The sequence below is a fragment of the Camelus bactrianus genome, chromosome 9 (genome assembly GCF_048773025.1).
Source record: "Camelus bactrianus isolate YW-2024 breed Bactrian camel chromosome 9, ASM4877302v1, whole genome shotgun sequence".
NCBI lineage: Eukaryota > Metazoa > Chordata > Mammalia > Artiodactyla > Camelidae > Camelus > Camelus bactrianus.
The window spans coordinates 54,235,110-54,258,905 of NC_133547.1; the positions used below are offsets into that span (position 1 = coordinate 54,235,110).

Genomic DNA, 23,796 nt, shown 5'->3' on the forward strand with positions numbered 1-23,796 from the left:
GTGACATAATATTAGTCAATAAACAAGAAGTAATAGAAGATCTGAACAACATAACTGATAAACTGGAAATAACTGAATCTGTTAAACACTGAACACAGCAGCAAAATGTATGTTCATGTACTTAAAGACTATTTAAGAAAACTGAACATGTGTAGGGCCAAAAGTCAACAAATTTCAAAAGATTAAAATTATAAAGTATGCTCTTTGATCACAGTAGAATAAAATACAAATCAACATAAGATCAACATAAGGTCCTAGAAAATTCCTCTACCTGGAAACTAAGCAACAATTTCTTACTGAAAACCTACATATGAACCTACATATGAATTTCTTACTGAAATTCTACATATGAAAATTATGGAACATAGCTACAGCCATGGATAAAGGACAATCAATAGCCCTAAATACATATATTACAACAGAAAAAGAGCTCAGCATCCATTAAGTTAGAAAAATTTTAAAGCAGCTAATTACATAAAGGAAGCATAAGGAAGGTAATAAAAATAAAAGAAGAAACTCAAAGATAAGACAAACAAAACACAGAGGGACAAAGAAGCCAAAAGTAATTTCCTTGAAAAAACAGTAATATTGACAAAGGGCTAGCAAGACAGAGAGAGAGAACACAAGTGAGCACTAGGGCACACTCTCAAGTGTACAAGTGAGCACACAAATGGCAGACATCAGAGGTGAATAAAAGGACATCGCTACAAGGAGCTTAGGAAGACATGATGAACATTACACCAATAAATTTAAGATATGTGAGAAAGACAAATTCCCAGAAAGAAATTACTTAAAAATTGCTATAAGAAGAGATAGAGCAACTGAAAAATTCTATATATTTAAAGAAAATCCTCAAAATGAAAACTCTGGATCCATATGTCTTGAATAGTAAAGTCTACTAAACATTTATGAAAATGCCAACCTTACATAAACTCTTCCACAAAATAGGAAAAGAAGAAAAATTCAACTATTATATAAGGCTTGAACTCATTAGTCATTACGGAAATGCAAATTAAAGGTATAATGAGATAATACTGCATACTTACTACTACAATGGCTAAAATTTTTTGGAATTAAAAAAAAAAACCAAAAACAATAACCAACAATGACCCCATCAAATGCTGGCAAGGATGCGGAGCAACTGGAACTCTCACACATTGCCGATGTGAAAAGACAAAGGAGGGGAGCGAAAGGGAAAGGAGGGAAGGGGAGAGGAGGAATCTAACTCCAGAGCCTGAACGTCCCACCACTGTTCCAAAGTGTGATGGCATCTTCTAAGCTACGTGGAAAATCACAGAGAGTACATTGCAACAACAAAGTAATCAACTTTACTAGAGAAGGCAGCAATTCAGCCAAAGCCTTGTCAAATGATCACAGATGATTGTATCCAAGATAATGTTAATGTATATAAACATATATACCTACTGAGGTGGCCATGTGAAAGAGTCAAGCAAAGGTTACTCATTCATATCACTTTCGTATATCTAATCTTGATGGAGGCCAGTCTATTTATATAAAGTAGTTCTCACAGCCAGCACAGCATAGGGAAAACTCAAGACTCAGAAGTTTGACACATTTGCGTTGATCCAGATCCAGCTATTTATAAAGCCATCAGCTCTAAGGCTGTGTGTATCTATAACCCATCAGAAACTCAGCTATCTTTTCTTAAAATGGGGAGTTAACAGTAAACATACACTAGGAGTCTAACATAACCATAGTAGGTGGGAAAAAGTGTTAGTTCCCATTCCTTTCCAAAATCCTTGGTGGGAAGTCCTGTGCCTCCTCTCTGACTTGTATGAACTAGCTAATACAGCACAGCCATTAGGACTGAAAAATTTAAAGTCTCTCCTAGATCTCCTCCCAACAGCAACCAAGAGCTAACTGGCTTTAACACCAACCAGAATTTAAAGAAATTAGCTACAAAATATACCATTCCATTTGTCTGTACTGGCTCTAGAACATACGTGAACTTTACTGTTTATGCCAAGTTCTATATCCCAAGATACTCTCTTACCATTATCTAAGAATAACCTGCTAGACTTGAATCTGATGTTAAAACAATACAAAAAAATTTCAAATCCGAAATACTGCACATCGAAATCTGTTCGCCTCCTCTTTCATGTATATACTAGAAGATGCCTAAAGCCTCATCATCAAGGCAAGAAACAATAATTTGAAATTTAGTCATTTTGTTCCACGATGCCAATTTCACCCCTGATCACCAGGGTGCAAAAGGTACCTAGACCATTTGGGGAAAGAGAGAGAGGTAAAATACCAGGTTTTGTAGCCCAGCTGCTCCAAACCTGTATGCGAGCAGGCGAGGGATGAAATCCTGCTGACTGATGTGCTACATCAATCAGGCTAATGAAATGCTGACAGCCATATGGAGGTCGCACAAAGTGGCCAAAAACGACTTCACTTGCAATCCAGGACTTCATACACCCTGATCTTGTTGAAAATGATAGACTCTGTGTCCCCAAGAAATTCCCAGGTCAGAGCAATCATCAGGAGTACTTTTCATCACATTTCCATCCAAGAGTATTAAAAAAAAAACACGCAGGGGAGTGGGGGAGGATGACGGACGCAGTGCTTCACCATTCATTAGCAACCGTATTTTTAATGGACTGAGGAAGCATCAGTACCACACAGGGCCAGGCAGGCTCCAGGCCTATATTTATCTAATTTACCAGGGTAACTGCAAACTGTTTAGAATCTGTGCCTTTTTCGTATCTGTGTCCCATGGGACTAACCCCCAGTAGGATTCAATAGATATCTACCAAAGAAATGAATGTCCTTGCAGGCTGCTAACAGGCTACAATTCTGGACTGTTTTAAAACAATCCAAGTTGTTTCAAACAATACTGATGGCCCTCTAACTTCCTTTTAAACAATGAGTAAATATTAAAATCCTGCAAAGATACCGCTCACTGCACTTCTGAATGACACGACCTAGAAATCTGTGGAGGAAAACCATGCCCTTCTATCAAAATTTATCTTCCCAAACAAACTTGTTAAGTCACGCTACCTCATTTGACAAGATAACCTATGGCAAAGGACTTTTTTTATTACCAAAAAGCACACATCTGAGGCTACGGCAGCAACAGGCTGCAGGCACAAGTCTGCACCCTCTTCTCCTGTAGGTAATTCCTGACTGTGGTTACCGTTAAATCATCTGTCCCTGTGTCGTGTAAAATTACTCTGAGTCGTACATTTATCTTCCTTTATCTCAGCCATGCGTTACACATTGCTAGTCTACTTTTAAAAGCTGCAACACACAACTCCATTTTCTTATCCTGTACAACTGCCTTTGGAGCAAAAAACAAAGCATGGATATTTCAAAAGATGACAGTTTAACAGGAAGGACAATAACACTTTTATAGTAAACCATATCTCTAGAGTGCGGTGTTCTATAAAAAAAAAAAAGTTTAATAATGCTACCTACTGCTAAAGTCCAGGAAAAGCCCATGAGAATAGCGTCCCTCACTCCCGTAATACCGAGGCTGATGACCAGTTTAATTAGCTAAATGTAGTAGTGCTGAGCCAACTCCGTGCAGCGCCAAAGTTTGTGCAAAATAATGAAGGCAATGGTTTACTAAATTTAATAACCTGATGCATCTTATAAAAAATTAACTTTATGACAATATTTAAATTGAACCAGCTTAACTGCATGGAGGTGGCAAGACGGCGTCGAGAGGAATATTTAAAGCTAATAATATAAAGAAAAGGAAGGAAGACGTTTTAAAACGATGGGCAGCATCGGTACTCCAGCACTTGCTACGTCCAGTCCAATCGGGAAAATTAAGTGGCCATGGAGGCTTACTATCTCCCCAACTTGGGTTTCAAGCTTTGCACACAAACATTAAAGTACCAGAAAAGGGAAAACATACCGAAAAATACTAAATACCTGCTTATCTTACGCTATTTTTCATTCTCTAGAATAGAGGTTACAACTATGATCACAGGGTAAATCAACCTTTCAACTTGTTTCCTGGAGCCCACGTTTTGCCTCCCTCCCTCCCTTTCTTTTCTTCCTTTTTCTCTCTGTTCTTCCCTCTCTTTCATTCTTCTTTTCTCCCCTCCTTCCTAATATGAATTACTTGCCCACACTAAAAATCCAGGGCGATTATATATCCAAAGGTAGATGCTCAACTTCTCTGTAAAAGCTTCCGATCAGACCACACTGAGGCCCCAATCCCACTTGGTGAGACATGGGTTTAGGTTCTCCTGTTGGCCATGGTCACCACCTACGATGTTGACATCACCTACCAGGCCACTGCAGACATTTGATGTTCATCATATGGGGAAGATCCCTGCAGGAGACAATGGCTCAAGCCTCACCACAAAACCACCTCAGTCAGGACATTCACATGTCATCCACCCAATTGCAAAGAACACTTCACGCTGACCTGCCTGAGATCTTGTTGACGCCATGGCAAATCCCACTCTGTCAAGCAGGAGATCAGGATGCTAGCTATGCCTTGGAAGACCTGGCAATCGCGCTTGGCTCTACACAGAGAAATCCAACAGGGACCTGCAGAATTTGGATACGTGGTACAAGTGCCTTTAGTCACCTGCTCTGCATTTCCCAAACGTCACTGAGTGGTCGCAGGAACTCGGGACTGACAATTACAATGGGACCCAAGGAATAAAAAGCAACCAGCCAAGCAAAAAAAAGACTGGGTGCATGGCAAAGGACTGGCAAGAATTTGCACACAGAGTAGAAGTATGCTGCTGCTGCTGCTGCTGCTGCTGCTGCTGCTGCTGCTGCTGCTGCATCATCATCATCATCATCATCATCATCATCATCATCATCATCATCATCATCATCATCATCATCATCATATTATATCCATTTAAGATACCTCTGGGGGTCATGCAGAAGATGGACTGTCCAAAGATACTGAAACCTTGTGACCAGCCAGGAAGGATGAGGTACCTTCTTATACTGAGCAGCTAAGGGGAAAATGTGAAAACAACTGGGAAGCAAAAATCTACAAAGCGGGAGTCCAAGTTTGAGGAAGTATCCAAGGGATGCCTTCGGGGCCATGGGTGAGGCTGCTGATTGGTTTGCCCAGACAGGGAATACAGGGAGGAGTGGGTTTGCACCTGGTAGTGGATGGGGGTGGAGCAGGGGCCACACCCAACGAGACTGAGTGGTAGGCTGGATGGATGCGGATGGAGCCCCAGGTTCCCCAGGCACAGAGAACATCACGGTGGGAACCCCGGGCCCCATAGTTAGTGACAAAGCTCCCTCTGAAGCAGGAGCTAAGAACAAGGCCGTTTCTTTCTCCAGTGCTAGGAAGGTTCCTTCTGGTTTGAGTTTTTTAATTTTCTCCATATTGTGGATTTACTTGGGCAGTGTCCCCATTTACTGTAAATTATGGTTTTAATTATCATTTTTATTAAGATGCCCAAAGGAGCTGGGGCTTCCAACAACAGTAATTTCTAATGGTTGTTATTATTAATTTATAATTGTGAAGCACTGGAGACAAATGTTACTTGTAACTGCACACAATGAAAAGGCCACAGAGACGGTGATTCCTCCCCTCTGCACCATCCCCCCTCGGCTCCCAGAACAAACCATGAAAGCAATCTGGACAAACCAATCAAGTTGTGCAGTCTCCCAGTACAAGGCATCTCTCCCCATCCCTGGAGATCTGCCATCACGTACAGAGCAAGAAGGTGAGCCTAATGTCTTTCACCCTAAGTTAGATTTGGGGACGATTCAAATTTGGGAACAATGTTTATGTTAATAAGCCACTAGCTTTAAGAATTCGAGTATCTCCTACATTCTCCTATACATTTTACAAACTGATCTGATTAACGTAAATGAAGTTATGATGATATGACATTGACCATGATACGGAAATCCAACTCTCCCAGGACATTTCAGATGAAGTTCTAGGACACGCAGTCACTATAACTCTAAGATCAATACCACAAATGCAGTAAACAGATAATCCAAAGGGTTAGAAGTCATGCTCACTGAACACCAACCACACATTCCAACTCTTAAGAAACTGCAAAACTACACACATCTCTCCAGAAGAAGGTAAGTCACAACCAGCCCTGCTTTTAAGTGTATGCATTACATACAGCTAGGGACAAGCATCACACAGCAGCTCCTCCAGACCCCTCACAACAGAAATAAGATCCTGAGCATAAATATTTACCAAAGAACGATGCCAATTCAAGAGATGAGAATAGAGAAGCAGGAATTGGCCAGTTCACTTGGAATTTTTTTTTTTGAAACACCAACAGGCTGCATTTACACACTCTGGGCAGTATAATGTGGATGCCATCATGTTTTGGAAGCTCTATTTAAATTCCCAGTGACTGCCCGGGATCTCCCAAGAGGCAAGACTGACCCCAGGCTGCCTATGAGTGCTGCCACTGAGCTGGTTGAATAAGTTCTCATCTGACCTGCCAGTAACAGTCCAGATTCTGGTGTGTCAGGAATCACACTGAGGAAAGGCCCCAAAGATTACAGTTAACACGGTCCTAGGCAGCCCAGCGAAGACAGATTCTGTAAGGGCAACTGAACTGGGCAGTGTCCGTGTGGGTAAGGGTGTGGGGGGAAAAGGCAGCCTCATAGATCAACAGTGGGGCAGGGAGCAGGGATGGAATATAAAATGGCTCAATACCTTTGGGGGCAATTGGACTATACCTGCAAATATGCCCTTTCACCTAACTGTTCAATATCCAGAAATGTAACCTGTAAATGTACTTGCCCACCTGAGTGAAAATGTGGGAGGAACAGTCAATCAGCAGTGTGTGTTAACAGCCAAAAACCTGGAATCAACCTAAACGTCCATCAATTAGGTTAAATGACATGGCACACACACACACAACATAACGAGGTGAAATGAGACGGAAAGACAAGTAAACGTCCATGTTTTGTCATTAAGGAAAAAAGAATCAAAGTACAGATAGGCAGGCAGGTATGATCCCCCTAGTGAAACAAAAACTGGGGGGCGTGTGCACTTAAATATGCAGTCACATTGATTATTTCTGCAGAAAAGCTACCATTCATTGGTCAGGGGGCAAGGAAGACTCATTTTGCATCTGATAACATTTATGCTACTTCCATTTTCAACGTGTCTGTATGCCTGTTAGGGTAAGAACCAAAACACAAAAAACTGAATGCTACCCAGTTGATCATTTCTTAAGCCTATTTTATAAACATTAACATAGAGAAATCAAGGCAAGTGAGAAACGAAAAAGAAAAACCTACTCCAGTTGCCAACAATATGATTTCCGAGCATCCAGACTATCAGCAAAGACTGCAGAGAAAAGATGAGGGAGAGGGCCTGGGGGGGGGGGGGTTACGATGCACTGGGCACTGGGCCAGGGGCCTTATGAGATACATCATCTAATCAAAGGTTCACTTCACAAAAACCCTGTGAGGTGTCACCGTCATCATCTCGTAGATGAGGAAACCAACAGTCCCAGAAGCTAAGGCACTCACAAGATCAGAGAGCAAAAGTGGAGGATTCCCTGGTGGTGTGGCCTCAAAGCAGGTGGGCCCTGAAATCATGACACTCTGCACGAGGTTAAAGGCACAGACCAGGAGCTCCGTGAGGGCAGGAAAAACCAACTTGGAGCACCGCTCACCAGCCCGTCTGCCTGCTAACTGTGTCTGGTAAATACGACTTACAGAATAAGATATATATTCCCCGTGGCTATTATGAGGTATTTTTACATTTTTAGCATCTGCATAATGTAAGCTAAACTAAGCAGTTGTCCTTCTGAAAGAGACAGAAATGGTCCAGATGCCATGGGCCTCAATGTCACCAGCCTACCCACCACCGCTTATTTCTTTCTGTTTCATCGCATCGTGTTGAGGCAAAAAATTTAGGCCTCGTCAGCTACTTTATTAAATAAACGTACTTACTTTATGGAATCTGTCCCCAAACTGTGAGGCATTATCAAATTATCTTCTCTCTTATTTAATATTTCATCACAGGGCCCAGAATTCACAACATCCTTTGCTTTAACACACATTTCTCTGCATAAGGCCTATGAGACGGGAAAACTAATCCACAGAAATCAAGTTTCTCTCCACGTTCTCCAAGGTCAATAACTTAAAAGTACGGACTTAATTTAACCTTCCCTTTATCCTTTCAACCACTTAGCTGTTTTACAAGGGACGATCTTAACACCATGGCTGTTGTAAGTTATGCTCACATTTTCTTCCTCATTTTTAAAAGGCTTCAGTGCCAGACTTTAAAGGACTATCCTTATGAAAGTCAAACATACAGACCACACCGTCACCCCCATAAGAAGGCAGCAACGCCAGGCTGGATTTCTTAACAAAGTACACGGCACTTTTACAAACTTGGCCCAGGTCCTTAGGAAGAAAAACAAAAACAGGATAAAAGAGAAGAAGGGGAAAAAAAAATGCTTCCCAGTAAAAAGACAAACAAACAAAAAAACTTTCAAGTCCAGCTTACTGGATTACTGGACGTAGAGATCACTACGTATGTGAAAGCCTCTCAACAAGATAAAGTTTCTTTCACTCGCTGCCATTAACACAGGACAGAATACACTGGCTCTGTAATTCCATGCCCAGCATATGCTGTTTGGCTCAAATTATGCTCCTTGGAAGACAAGTCTTTTTCTGTAACTAACAAATCTTACACACACACACACACACACACACACACTATGGTGTCACCTTTTATAATTCTGCACTCCCAGCAGCATCTACGAAGACAAACCAAGTGTTTCTACGTGGTTACAAGTGGGAAGGTTTTACCCTGAAGTTTGGCCTTCTTTACTTTGATGGATGAATTTACAGCCACATCAAGAGGAGAGGAGGACCCAGCTCTGAATTTGCAAGCACGCTTGTATTATATTACCGAGCGCCTCGTTGTTTTCACAGCTGGGCCAAGATTTCCTTTCAGGACGGCAGCCGCTGTTACTCTGCCGTCTGCTCAAGACAAGGTTCTTTATGGTTTAGAGCAAACGGGGCGGCCGTGGAGGTTCTGTACCTGCACTTGTCCAAAAAAAGACCCCTTTCTTTCACTTTCTTAACGACCAAGTGGCCAAGATCAGCCCGACTCCCGACATATTTTCCACTCCTGTCAATTAAGAAGTGATCTGGATAGAATTGTTAAAAAACAGAACACAAAAAAAACCTCCACTCCATTGAGAGCTTCCAGAAATGCAAAGCCTGGTCCCTTCTACAACTTCAATGTGGCAATGTAATTACTTTCCTAGTTCTAGCCTTTCTACTTTTAATAATTCCTGATGGACCTTGGCTCTCTCTTTCAAAAAAAAAAAGTGGTATAGGACTTCTCCTCTTGCAAAGATTAAATTCTTTATGCTCCCAAAGTCATACGGAAGTGCCCAAAACACCATGCTGGGAAAATCCAGCACTTTTCTGAGGCTCATTTAGAAAGGGCCCAAATTGACTTTTCATTTATGCTCCAACACATGTAATTTTTTAAACTGCAACTTCTTAGAGGTACAACTTAAATTCGGTCATCAAAGCTAGGTGTGCGGAGAAAGGATTCCATTAACTTTGTGCTCTCTGGGTCCATCGGGATCTGTCCTGAAATTGGTGACTACTACAAAACCCTCTTACGTGGAAGCAAAATCTATACATGGACATTTACTGAGATTAGTTAAGAAGTGGTAACTACTGAAAAGATACAAGAAGGAGACAAAACATACAGCACTTTAAAGCAAACTGAGTTTAATGCAAAAACACTTCATGGAAGGGTAACCCTTACCTTGTAGTCATTAAGAAAAAAGGATCCCTGATAATCTCTGTAACGAGACCCCCCCCTTCTATGACACCCATAATACAATCACTTTTTTAAGTTTTATGACATCTCAGCGTGGCCTGGCTATGTGTGTTTCTGTTGTTGTTTTGCTTTTTTACAACACAAATGCTGACAGCATCTCAATTCAACTTGAAAATAGCAACAACAAAAAAGTAAGTTTTTGCTTCGGGTGAGTCCTCGCTCAATAGTTAGTCGGTCCACAATGATCCGAGGTGGAAGCTACTGGCGACACAGGCTCTCAGAAGAGGAAGTAAACAAAACCCTTCACTTCCTTTCACAAGCCAAGGTGCCCAGAACTAAGCACAGAGACTCATGACGGGTCTGATGCTTACGATTTGGTGCAACATACTCAGTGGTTATGACGCCTCGGTCCCCAGGGGACATATAAGTTGTAAGATTCTCCATCCCTTTTTAAGCTAAGAAGATCTGCCTCAACAAAATCAGACTCGCTGGAAGTAGGGGAAGGAGTTTTTCATTTTCAGGTTGATAGCATGTTGTTGTGGCATACCATGACGAGGGACTGGCAAAACACACCAATTCTGAAATCTACAGCTCTCAGGAAACATGTCATCTAACCATCGGCCATGATCAGGCACCTGCTTGGCATGAATGGCAAAGATGCGTGGAATGCCTTCCAGCTGGGGCGGATTCTGCCCGACTCCTGGAGGCACTGCAGGTTTGTGTTTGGCTCCCCATTGCAGCTGTGGCCTCTGGGCCAAGAGGGTCATGGTAGGAGTCCCCACACAGGTCATGTGCAGGGTTAGGGATTAAGCTTAACTTTAATTCAAAGACGAGTGAGTACTCTCTGAGTCGGAGAAAGGCATTCGAGCCCTAACAGAGGATTCAGGCTTGCACAGAGCTTCCGTTCAAACTGCCAGCACTGGTTGCTCTTGGACTTGGGGAGGTTTCCCTCCCAGATCACAGAGCGTGAGGGAGCATGCTCAGCTCAGTTTCTCACTTGGCTCAAATACGCAGCCTGCCCCTGAAGCATATAATGTTTGGGGCTTTTGGGGGGGGGGGCGGTTGTTAGGTTTATTTATTTATTTTTAATTTTTTTTAATGGAGGTACTGGGGATTAAACCCAGGACCTTGTGCATGCTAAGCACACACTCCACCACTGAGCTCTGCTGCATATAATGTTTTAGAGGTTCTATAAGGCAACATGGAGTAGATTTTCTTCAGTGCTTTGAGACATACAGAATAAGAAATAAACACATAATCAAAGAATTTCTTGGAGGAAAAACATATGAGGGGTCACACTGGTTGTTAGAGGACAAACTTTTCCCTTAAAATTCGTATGTGGAGGCCTAACTCCTGATGCGACTGTATTAGGACAGTGGGCCTTTAAGGAGGTGACTAAGGTTAAATGAGGTCATGAGGGTGGGGCCCTAATCCAATAGGACTTACGTCCTTCTAAGAAGAGACACGCCAGGGATGTGTGCCCACAGAGGAAAGAGCATGTGAGCACATGGCAAAGACAGAGGCCTCGGGAGAAACCAACCCTGCCGACCCTTGATCCCGGACTTCCTGCCTCCACAGCCCTGAGAATTAAATTTCTCTTGTTTAAGCCACCCATCCGTGGTGGTCTGTTGTAGCAACCCAGCAGAATGACACAGTGGCGCTTTCGACCAGATCAGCTTGGTCTAAAAGGAGAAAAGGCAATGTTCCCTCAGCTTGCTGGCCTCAACCACCAGGAAGTAAGATCAAAGTATTTACATCATCCCTGCATGAGGCCAGTAACTGAGGTGGAGACTTCTGTTTGCATTCTAACTTCTTCTCCTGGGAGTTTCTCTTAAGAAAATTGAGAAGGAAAGAAAAAGGAAGGGAGGGAAGGAGGAAGGAAAGATAGAGAGAGTGAGAGAGAGAGAGAGAGGAAGAGGGAGAGAGAGATCCAGTTCCCTGCTACTCTAAAAGTGGCACCTGGACCACTGACCGCAGTGGCATCACCTGGGAACTTGTTAGAGATGCACATTCTCAGGCCCTGCCCTGCCCCCCACCCCCACCAGCCCCGACCTGCTGAATCAGAGATGCTGGGTGGGGCCCAGCACTCTGCGTTCTAACAAGCCCTCAGGGGTGTCATGCTTATTCAAAGTGAAGATTCTCTGGTCTTGTTAATGCCCAGGACTGACCTTCTCCAACAACACACATTGTCTAGCACTTCATATGCATATACTCTTTGTCCATCTGTCCCATTTACCCTCAACTCCACGTATTCCATCCTGTTATCCCTACTGTACAGACAAGGAAGCTGAGGCTCAGGAAAAGGTGAAGTCAGACAGTACACGGAAGGGTAATGAGTGGACGCCAGGACCTGATGCCTCGCAAAACCCTTACAGCCTCCTGCTTGGGACGCTAGTCACTTTCTCCCTGAGGGCTCTCCCTAACACCATCCTGTAAGGGCTACTCTTAGGATTCAGACAGACCTGAGTTAGCATCCTGTCTCTGCCACTCTCTGGTAAGTTCTGAGCCTTAAGAAGGATGCTGCGTGTTCTGGGTTGAATTCTGTCTCCCACCTCAAAATTCTTATGAAGTCCTAAGCCTTCAGAACGTGACCTTATTTGGAGGCAGGGTCTTTGCAAGAAGTTAAAGTGGGGTCACCGGGGTGAGCCCTAATACAGTATGACTGGGGTCCTTATGTAAACAGGGGAAATTCAGACATGGAATACACAGAGGGAGCACACCATGTGAACACGGATATGATCATCTTCAGGCCAAGGAGGCGTGGATCAGACCCTTCCCTCACAGCCCTCAGAAGAAACCAACCCTGCAAACACCGAGATCTCAGACGTCTAGGCTCCGAACTGTGAAGCAATACACCTCCGCTGTTTAAGCCACCCGGCCTGGGGTACTTTGTTACAGCAGCCCTGAGAAACCAACATACACAACTTCTGTGAATGTCAGTTTCTTCGTCTGTAAGGGGGAATATTAACAAAATGTATTCTGACAAGGCTGTTAGGAAAATCAAATGAAATAACCAAGCTACGTTCTTGGCAAGTAGCAAGTTTTCAATTCATTAGGCTTTTTATTAATACAACATTTGCTAAAACGCTCTCCGTGTGATTTACATCTCAAACTCTCCTATGGAAATCTATACTCTGTACAGGGCACTGAACAGAATAAAGGAATCTTTGCTCCTCTTGTGGCTGTGCTATTCAATGACTAATCACTGGTGCCCCAACTCCTCCCAAAAAGTCTTTAAAGCGCTGTACAATAAACACTCACATGCAACACAGAAATTAAAAATAACATGAAAATTGGTGGTTGCCTGGGGCAAGGTAGGGGGAGCCTGACAAACTGCCTGGGGCAAAGAATCAGGAGGGAAATTTCTATGGAGATATAAGTATTTTCTATGTTGGTTGGGGGAATGGTTTACCTGGTGTACACATTTGTCAAAAGTCATGCATGTGAACAACTAAAATGTATGAGTTTTATTATATGTAATTTATACTTGAAAAAAGTTAATTTAAGAAAAAAAGGGGAAAATATGTACCCATATTAAGAAAAAGAAGTTTTTTGATCCACCGGCAATCTGAGATAAGCTAATTTCTTACTTGAGCATTTAAATGTTCCTTCTGAGCTTCCTGGCAATCCAGGTACAGAAGGGAAATAGAAGACTTTACAGTGCCCTCTTTATTAAATGAAAAAGAGCAGACCAATTCTTTAGGAAAGAGGAGCTTTTTTCCTTAACAACTCTGAAATTCTATCAGAGGAATCTCCATAAGAGAAACAGAGGTGAAAAGAATAAACCAGGGGTTGGCAAACATTTTCTGAACAGGCCCAGATAGTAGATATTTGGGGCTTTGCAAGCCATATGGTCTCTGTCACAGCTACTCAATTCTGCTGTTGTAGGCATGAAAGCAACCACAAATAATAAGTAAATGAGTGAATGTTGCTATGTCCCAATAAAACTTTATATACAAAACTAGGCGGGGGAGGGCTGGATTTGGTCCATGCACTGTAGTTTGCTGACCCCTGAAACAGAAAATGCACTTTTAACATTCAATTCTAAGCTGACCTGAAACCAAACAAGAACAAAGTATGGGAGGACACGAAGGTGACCTTGACCTGCAGATTTTCTATGAAAGAAAATGTTAATAATTACAACAGCCAAGTTCGGAACCCATGTGGATAACAACCACAGAGAACGTCATTTCAGACAGTGTACGAGATTCTATAAAAACATCTATGAAGACAATCTCATTTAAACAAATAAAAAACAAACTTTTTAAGTATTCAATTTGCATGAAAATCTTATTACACTGTTCGTTTCACTCTGAATTTCATTCAACTTACTGTAACTGCAATGGCTTTCCACTGCAAAGTGGGATATTTAACTATAAACTGCATCCTGCCTCTCCCTTTGTGTGTAAAATTGACAAATGTGTTGTTTTTGGATTCCAGAATTCTGGAGGAAGCCAACCTAAATGAATTAAGATGACTAATGTGTTGATTCTGTTTCCAATCCAACAAAATGTTAATGTAAGAACCCATGTCATATGATGCTCTGTGTTTTAGTTCAAATTTAACATCAAATATTGAATAAGGCAGTTTCTAAGTAAATTACTAAGCTAAAAATATTCCTTCAGCGTAGCAAGAACTCCATCTTGCTTAAATAAATGGAAATTTGAACATCTTTGCTCAGATCAGTCTAAGTAAGAAATTAGTAAAATGCAAACCTCCATTACAGTCAACAATATTGATTTCATCTTTCCGTGGAAAGTAGCACAAAATTGTGTAACAAGGAAAAGGATTTGTTTAAAGTGATTCACGCATAATCGTGACGTCAAGCAACGTCTTACATGCAACAAACACTTGGGCAAAATGATATTTTTCTGGTGTGCCAAGTAATGAATCACACCCAAGGTGAATGATCACCAAGACTCTAGGAATACAGCTGTGCAAATGACAACACACACGTCTTTGAACATCAGCTACTACAGGATATCCGGCATTCCTCGTTCTTCTGTAGCATGAAACTATTCTTACAAATGTTTTCATTGCATTCACTTAACGTGCGGCGGCGGAGTTCCTGTGGCTGTAACACACTGCTACACAGTTTTGTTTTAAGTAAACTAACATTACTTTTTCACCACTTAATACCTGAATAATTTTTTACTCCCACAGAGGCAATAACTATGATACATTTAAAAGCTGTTGGAAGCATTGCAAGGCCTGAATTCAATTCCATAAACATTTACCATGTGTCTGCCACGAATAAGATGCTACATGTCAGGTCTTGCATGTTCAGCTAATTCTAGTATCAAATCTTTCCAGTTTGCTGAAATCAATTACATTTACTGACCATTGAAAGAGGAGTTTTAATAATTATCTTCAGTGTGAAAGTCAAATCTAGGAAGCGATTATAAAAAAGAAGGAAATCAATAATTAGTGGGGTCCCATCTTTCAAAAAAAAAAGAAATTTAAAATTTTAGAAGGGAAAAATTTAGAAATCCAGGATCTAGAAATGGAAACTACATAAAATATATGTATTTTGCCCCTAGGTTTTAGATTCAACTATGACAGCCTGTCAGTAACTGAATTTTTTTTTTCATTTCCTGCCAGTTATTTAGGAAATTTCCATTGTTTAGCAAAGAGTAATTCTGAAATCAATAATACTTCATTAATTACATGCTGATAAATTTCTATCAGAAAAGCAACCATTACAATAAAAAGTTAAACTTCTGTAGGCAAAATTTTATTTGTAATTCTACTCAATTCAAATTTTTTTAACAAATAAAAGCACTCTCAAGCAAGTATGTACATTTAACTGCTACTGATGATTATAATTCCTGAAAACTAACAGAACTTCTTAATTCAGGGTCCACGGACTATCCTTCCCTGCCCCGAAACCTGCACAGAAATGTCAGGCTATGAATACACTGATGTTCCCCCATGGAAAGAGGCCAGAGGTCCCACGATATTCTCAAAGGAATATAAGGTGCAAAAAAAAAAAGGTTAAAATCCAATGGCCTGGAAACACGTGGGGGATTTTTTAAGCAGAAAGCTCTGAAAACATTTTGTTTGCTCCTCTGAAAGACAAACAGAAAGAAGTCAAGTACTGTGTACTTGACAAAACACACAGAGTCTCAGAACAAGTCCATCCACACAATCCGACCATCTTGGCGTTAGAAGGAGACCTTAACCATTATGAACCCAAAACCCTGCCCGGCATTTAAACCTCCTGTGTAACATCATCAGCAAGCAGATACCCAGCCCACGTTTCACTACCTCTGTGACCGCGAACTCATTTGCTCAGGGCAGCCTGTTCCACTTCTGGAAAGGAGGCAATTCCCTGCTTGGTTTCTAACAGGAGATAAAAACAAGACAAGAGAACAACTACTGTGGAAGATCGTTCACCAGGAAAAGTAAGTTCCACAGGGGCAGGAATGTTCTGTTCACTGCTATATCCCCAGGCCCTAGCATGGTACCAAGTACACAGGAGGCGCTCATTAAGTGTTTGTTAAAAGAATGCCTTGTTGAATGACTGACGTTCGTCTGGGTAGCATCAATGATAGCAAGTAATACCACTTGTACAGCACGGTTCTCATAGTCTGAATTATGTCACTCCGAAAAAAGAAAAGTGGGGGGAAAAAGGTACATTGAAGTCCTAACCCCCAGAATCTCAGGATGTGCCTTTATTTGAAAACAAGATGTTTACAGAGGTAATCAAGTCAAAATTAGATCATTAGTGTGGGCTCCCTTCCAATCTGATTGGTGTCCCTCTAAAAAGAAGACAGAGATAGATGGAGGGCAGGTGATGTGAAGAGACACAAGGAGAGAACCGTGTGGAGACGGAGCAGGAGACTGGAATTCTGCTGTCACAAACCTGGGCCCATGGGAAACTAGAAGAGGCAAGGAAGGATCCTCCCCTACAGGTTTCAAGGGTAATGTAGCCCTACCAACACCTTGTCTTTACACTGCTAGCCTCCAGAACTTGGCCAGTGGTAAATTTCAGTTCTTTCCACCACCCAGTTTGTGGTTATTTGTTCATGCAGCCTGCGCAGATTGATACAACAGTGGATGAGGTTAGAGCCCCAGAATTCATCCCCAACTGGGACTGATTTATATTTCTGACAGAGAGTCTTTTAACCATTTAGGGGCCCCTGTGATGGACCGTTCGTATCAAGGCATAAGGGACCTGAGTACAGTGCCAGGGACTGCCCTGGGCACCTCTCATACCCACTTCCACTCTCCCAGTCCATCTCACTCCAGTTACTGCTGCAGCCCCCATTCCATGCCGCGGTCAGCCAGCCTCCCTGGGGGCTGCACTAAATATCTCCACTTTCCTTCAGTGGGGCATTTCCGACACCACAGCATGGCATGCCTGCAGAAACCTGCCCATCCAAGCGCAACCCCAAAGGGTGGGGCATTAGTACCTATGGGGCTACCCTGATCTAATGGGGATGGGTGCCAAAGGCTAAAGACGTTCCCCTCTCTTTCTGCAGGCAGGCAGCTCAGGGATGCATTTCTCAAGTCTCCTCCGAAAGCCCCTTAGACTGTGCACTAGTGGTCCATGGCACTGCCCAACTCAGTTTCAGATCACCTCACTGTCTAACCCTCCTTCTTTGTTCAATCCTCCATCCCTCACTCATGCTGAGATCACATCCCAACTTACCTACAAACAAGCCTTTGTTTCAGTTGCTGCTTTGCAGGGAAACCCAAGTTAAGACAAAAACCCTTTAAAACATTCTCAATACAGAGAACAATCTTATGAGCTCAGTTTTTACAAAGCTTGCATCGTTATAATAGATTTTCCCCACTCTACTCCCCTGAACACTGCTTCCTTGTAGATTTCAGTCCATTGGTCCTGCTCCCATCCCTTGAAGGAAGCCAGGTCCATCTCTCTCCTGTATAACTTTTCCAAGAACTGAAGTATGCTGACCTTCCCTTCCACCAGTTTACTAATAGGTGCTCCTAGGACGTGATTTGATGACTTTGCCAGCCCTTAGCTTGCTCATGCTCTGTCCAGAAACAAACACAATACTCTAGATGTAGTCTGATCACTTGCACTGTTTACCTTTCTTTATCAAAAAAAAAAAAAGCTTCAACAAACCAAAGGTATAAAAAGATTACCTGCATCAGAGGCTTTATTGGGGCGAATGTTAAAGGTTGCAAGAAATGTTGCCAGGTGGAAAATTTTTGAGCAGCTGTAGGTAACAGAGATGCCAAATGACGACGGCAATTCAGAAGCCCTGTCTTCAACACGTGCCCCTGTTCACATCAGTGGAGGGCACATTAAGCACTTCACTGTGCTCCCCTGCAGTGTGGAGCACATGGTCTCTGCAAGCTTGATCACGGTCTAGGCAGTTGGGTGATAGCTACCGAAGGCAGGCAGCTGCCTGCTGACTGCTCAGAGTGGGCGCCCCCAAATGTGTTTTACTATCAGATGGGGAAAAAAAGGATGCAACCATTTTTTTAAATACCCAGTGAAGAGATAACAGATTCTTCTACCTGGATTTCTTGGAAAAGTTCAATTAAACCCAGAGACATTTACTTTTTTTTTTTTTTAAACTTTTCCTCGCTCTCCTGTGACCAAGGCAGGAAGACTGACACCCATAAGGAATTTACCCTTGGGCTGTACTGAAGAGTAAGGGCCGGATTCAGGATTCAGGCATATCCTCCTTTCCCCTTCAGTGTTTCCATCCTTACGGTGAGCTCACCCTATCACACTCGCCCTAAATGCTCAACTGATTCCAATCAAGCATTATGAAAAATAAAACAAATTAGTTGCGTGCTGTGAACATTCAGTGGCAATACAATAGCATGGTTCTCAATATGAGTAAATTTAATAAAATTTTAAAAGAATACTTTGTCAAAGACAAAATAATTAAAAAGCCTCCTCTGCTGTCAACAAAACTGGGTTGGCTCCCTCGGTGTAATCAGATGGGGTGGTCTGGCTGTGTGATACTCTGTAATTCTTCTCCAGCGAGCACTACTAGCAGCATCTCTGCAGATGGTGGAGCCAGCCATTCAGACGGTCGGCCAACAACCATCTTCCAGACAACTTCCATCCTCGCCGCCATTGAGAAAGAACTGCCCCCTCCCTTGAGCGAGGCACACTCTCCCAGTACCAATGACTCACTGACCTGCTCCAAGCTTTTCACCATGTTCACACGCTAGGGAAAAGGTTTAGGTTGGAACTGAATAGATATGGAAAAAGTGTGGATTTTTGTAAATCCACGGCTTTCTAAAACTTCCTTCTGCTCTTCACTGGCAGTCATGTACACTGCCAAGGGCAGTCGAATAAAATCGGCAAGTATTCATCAAATGCCCAATGTGGAACAGAGACCATGATGAGCGAAGCCGTCCCTCAGCAGGCTGGTTCATGAATTTAAAACTCAAGGGAGTTTTCCTCCCTATTTCATACAAGGGTGCACCTTAAACTGGTCCCTCTTCACCTCTTAAGAAAAAACATATTTCTCTCTGTGCTGGCGTAGGTAGGAAAGTGCCCACAATAAACAGTTAAGAAAGTGAATTTAAAGCTGAGTTCTAGTAACAAAATGATAGATAAGGAAACTCACAGAGAACAATACAAGGTGACAGACATCGTGCTGGGGGCTCTCATTCTGTCTCACTGACGTCTCACAACCCTACGAGGCTGGTGTCATGGTGCCCCCTTCCCAGATGAGGAAACTGACACTCAGGGGTGAAGAACATGGGAGGAGGCCCCAGACTTGGCAGGATGGAAAGTATAGAAGCTAAAAGGAAAGGGGGGGGGGCTGTCTAATTATCTAAGAAAGAGGAAGGGCTCACAATCTAAAATAAAAAAAAATATAAAAATGTATATGGATAACTAAATCACTATGCTGTACACCAGAAATCAACACGACATTGTAAATCAACTAAACTTCGATAAAATAAATAAAACAAAGCTAGGTAGTGGAGCCCACCTGTGTTAACCCCTTCTTCCCCTCGTTCGCTATTTGGAAACACAGGGGTGAGAGGTGGGCACGCCCAGCCTGGCCCCACCTCTCCTCTTACAGAGAGAGCCACCCTGCTCTGCTCTGCTACTGTGCCTGCCTAAGGGGTGGGCTCTGCCCACAGGGTGGTCTGGGGGGACCCAGCAATGACCCGCTCCCCTGTCTAATGCTGGTGCTCAGGACCAGAAAGCCCAACAGCCTCCAGGTGTAAACCAGGCTCTCCAAGGTCAGCTCCACTAGTCGTTAAGGTGATGTTTTCGCCCTCTGTTAGCCTTGCGGTTTGTCCTGCTTCTCAAGGAGCTCACAACATGGAGAGGGGGAAATGTGTTATCTGCTGGACCTTCCAAGCCCCAGCACCTCCTTCCCAGGGATCTGACAGAGCTGAGCTCGGATTCCTCTTGTTCCAGCCAAACACTCTACGTACCTCGAGTCCCTGTAATTTCAGAAGAGTGTGGCGACACATTTCAAATCAGTTTGGAATTTATAAACAGATGGGCTATAACAGCACACTATAAGGTTCCGACCTCTAGACCCAAACAGTTCACAAGTCATGTGATTAAGGCTGCTCGTGTGAGGTCTAAAAAGAGCCAACACCCAAGTGTACACTCAGGAGACGAGAACTGAAAGTGGCCCCCCGCCTCCTGGGAGCCGAGTGAGCCTAAGTCTGAGTCTCTGCGACAAGGGAATCCCTTCTTTCGGCTATAGGTTGCTCCTTGTTTCACTGTATCACCGTAATTTTTAAAAAGCAAAGGCATATCATGAAATCCCATGCTTTGTAGAAGATTCCATTACAAGAGTAATCATTATTGAACCTTTTAGCCCAGATGTAATTTCTTACATGTTACAACAAGTTTGGCACGCATTGTGAATTTCAGCCAAGGTTGATAAAGTTCAATAACTTGGCTAACCAACCATGTGTACTACTCATTATAGAAGTAATAAATAGATTCATCAAAACGGACATGAAAAAGCCATAAGAAAATCGGGTGCCATTTCCAGCCTGCCATCATAAAAGCACCTCTTGGACTTCAATATAATTTTATATACAGTTATCACACCCCCCATCATTCAATACCAGGCACATATAAAACAATCATCTACCCGCGTCTGCACAGGGAATAAATTCCAGTTACAAAGGTGAATTCTCTACCCTAGAGATCTCCAGCCTCATAAATGCCCACGTGCTGGGAGGTTCAGCTCCTAAAAGAATTCACATCAAGGAGAATCAGACATGCCCACAAATGTCATTTTCCCTCTTATTATCTTTTTGGATCAGTTTTAGTGGAAGGTTTTCTTTTTTTTTTTTAACTTTTTCCCCCAGTAATACTTTGTCTAATTATTCTTTCAGCTTCTTGATAATTGAAAAATTTAGCAGAAAGAAAAGGTCTGATTTAGATCAATGTCATGGATGGAAGAAAGAATCTCGGTTCACAGAATGGAAGAGACTGCTATGATCAAACGGACAGGAGTCGACAGAGCTGGCCCCTAGTATCTGAACACAATTAACACAATTTCCTTTATTGGGATAAGAAAACCTGAGACAGCCTAGGGGAAAATCCAAGCTCTCTCTCTACTGCGGTTCTATTCTGTGCTTCTAAGAGGAAACTCAAACACTGTTTTGGACGTTCATTTTCAAGGAAATGAAAGCCACCTGCCCCCTTTCAGAAAGAAGGCCTCCCCCACATCTGGTCAACCACGCTGGACCTGGCTAGTGTTCGGCTCTGAGCTGGACGTTTAAAGTCATGCTGCATATTTCAAACGCTGACCCGTCCCTCCTCATCCTCTGCTGGGAAAATGACTACTTCTGAGTCGCTGCACTTCCAGGAGGAGCTTGAGCCGAGAGTCTGCACCCTCTGTTTCTCAGCAGGGGCGGATCCTCATCCAGAGGGCAGTGGAGCTGGGTGTGCCTACACCACAGGGTTTGCGCTCCCCAGCACTGGGGTGTTTCTGTGTGTAGGCCACACCTCATCCCTCTATCTGCACATCACTCCGAGCCTCGTCCCTCTGGCTGGGCCAGGGCCCCGTCTACCACCAGAAACTGTCTCCTGCTACAGTTCAACACCTTCTTCTGAATTTTCTCTCTGGCAGATGACTCCACAGTCGGATCCTTGTGTGACAGTATTATAAATATCCTCATACTCTCCTGGTTCTTTTCACATCTACCGTGGAGAAAAAAACATGATCGAGTTTTCTAAAACCAAAGTTATGCTCCTCACAACAAGGAAGCTAGTCCCTGCTATTAATGACAAATGGCACCTAAATCACCACGACCTGAGCCAAATGACGTGATTTTTTTTTTAACTTGGCATAAGTGGAACATCCCAACGGTGGAGTGCTTTATTTTCTCAGAAAGTTGGCAACTGCCAGACTCTTTTAAGAGCTGAAATACCATAATGACAGATACTGATGCACGGAGAGATGAAAGTAAAATATGAAACTAAACAGAGAATGGACACATCAGGCCAGAGATGGGCTTTGAATAACAGAACTGAAGAAAAAGAAAAATCTCACAACGACTGTCATCATAAAAAAAAAGGATTAAGGAAACGAAGGAAAGAGGATATAACGGTTCCACAAAGACGTAGGGATTAGGCAAAACTCAGCAAACATTACATGACTATGGGCACAGAAAACTGGTTTGCAACATTCATACTATAGTTTACTGCAATGTCCAGAATTAAAAATATGACTCCATTTCTCAATCAAGATTTCTCAGGGCTATAGAGAAATGCCACCAGGAAAAGCAGACAGTTTTCTATCACAGGCTTTAAAACCAAGCCATCCTGAGAGCATGCTGACTCTGAATTCTAGTATTAATATTTAAGCAAACGGTTAAGTCAACATGAACCATGTTTGCTGTTTCTTATTTGTCACAAGAGTTGAATCTCACAGCCAGCGTGAAAACACACACACACACACACACACACACACACACACACACAGAGCCATACAATATAAAGCCATTCTTAAAGGGAACCGTCAAGGAACATTTAAGAAAACACACAGGCCTCGCTAATACCAGGACAAGGCATACAAGATCTGTTACCTTGGAACCGCTTATTTCTGTATGTGACAACTTCGTCACATTTCATTCCCTTTCCAGCTCAGCTCAGCCTTGTAAGCACACCCCTTGCTTTTGTAAGCTCGCGTCCCTAAGGTGAGCCTCCTATGCAACCTGGAAGCTTCAGGAGTTCAAGCTTTATTTAAAGCCATCAGCATTTCTTCTTCAGGAGTTAGTTCAAAATTATCTAACTTTCAGGTACTATTCTACAGACGGTTTCAACAGAACATATGGTAATTCGAGTGGTAACCTCTGAAAAGTTAAACAGAAAATTCTTCAATCCAAGCAAGACAGCTTTATAGTGCCTAACAGATGAGATCCACAAGTCACTCCTTGAAGACCAAGTGTGCCACTCCAAAATTTCAGCTAACATTTAAATTTTGCAGAATGAAAGATAAAAAATCTGCTTGGAATTTGTATATCCAAATACGACCTAAAAGTCTGCCCACTTTCCCTGCAGCCTTGACAGAATGTAAAAACCCAAAGTTCAGGTGGAGAGTCTTTGGAGACGATCCATCACCTTCTGTGGCAGCTGAGTAACAGTCCCCGAAGACGCCCATATCCTGGCCCCCCTGACTCTCACCCTGCACGGCAAAGGGGACTCCGCAGATGTGATGAGGATAGAGGTCCGGAGATGGGGAGGTGATGCTGCATTACCCATGTGGACCCCACGTTATCAGAAGGAGATGAGTCTACACGGGAGGGGCAGGTGATGCGAGGGTGGAAGCACAACGCAGAGGGACCCTCTGAAGATGGAGGGAATGGCCACTGACTGCGCTTTCAAAGATGCAAGGGAACAGACTCTGCTCAAGAGCCTCGGGAAGGAGCCGGCCCTGCCGACAGCCTGAATTCAGCCAGGGAGACCGATTTCAGACTTCTGACCTCCAGAACGGCAGGCAAGTCAGCTTGTGTTGTTTTCATCATCAAGTAAAAGAATATGTGTGTGCACACGGGTGAGTGTCAAAGCCCCATGACAACGGCATGCCGGCAGCGCTGGTCTCCTCTGGTTAAGTGCCTCCTCGGTC

General features: G+C 43.0%; 1 protein-coding gene across 7 annotated transcripts in view; it reads right to left on the reverse strand.

The window, feature by feature from the left end:
• Window positions 1-23,796, reverse strand: part of WWOX (WW domain containing oxidoreductase) — a 902,472-nt gene that overhangs the window by 858,720 nt on the left and 19,956 nt on the right. The gene's annotated exons all lie outside the window — the stretch shown is intronic.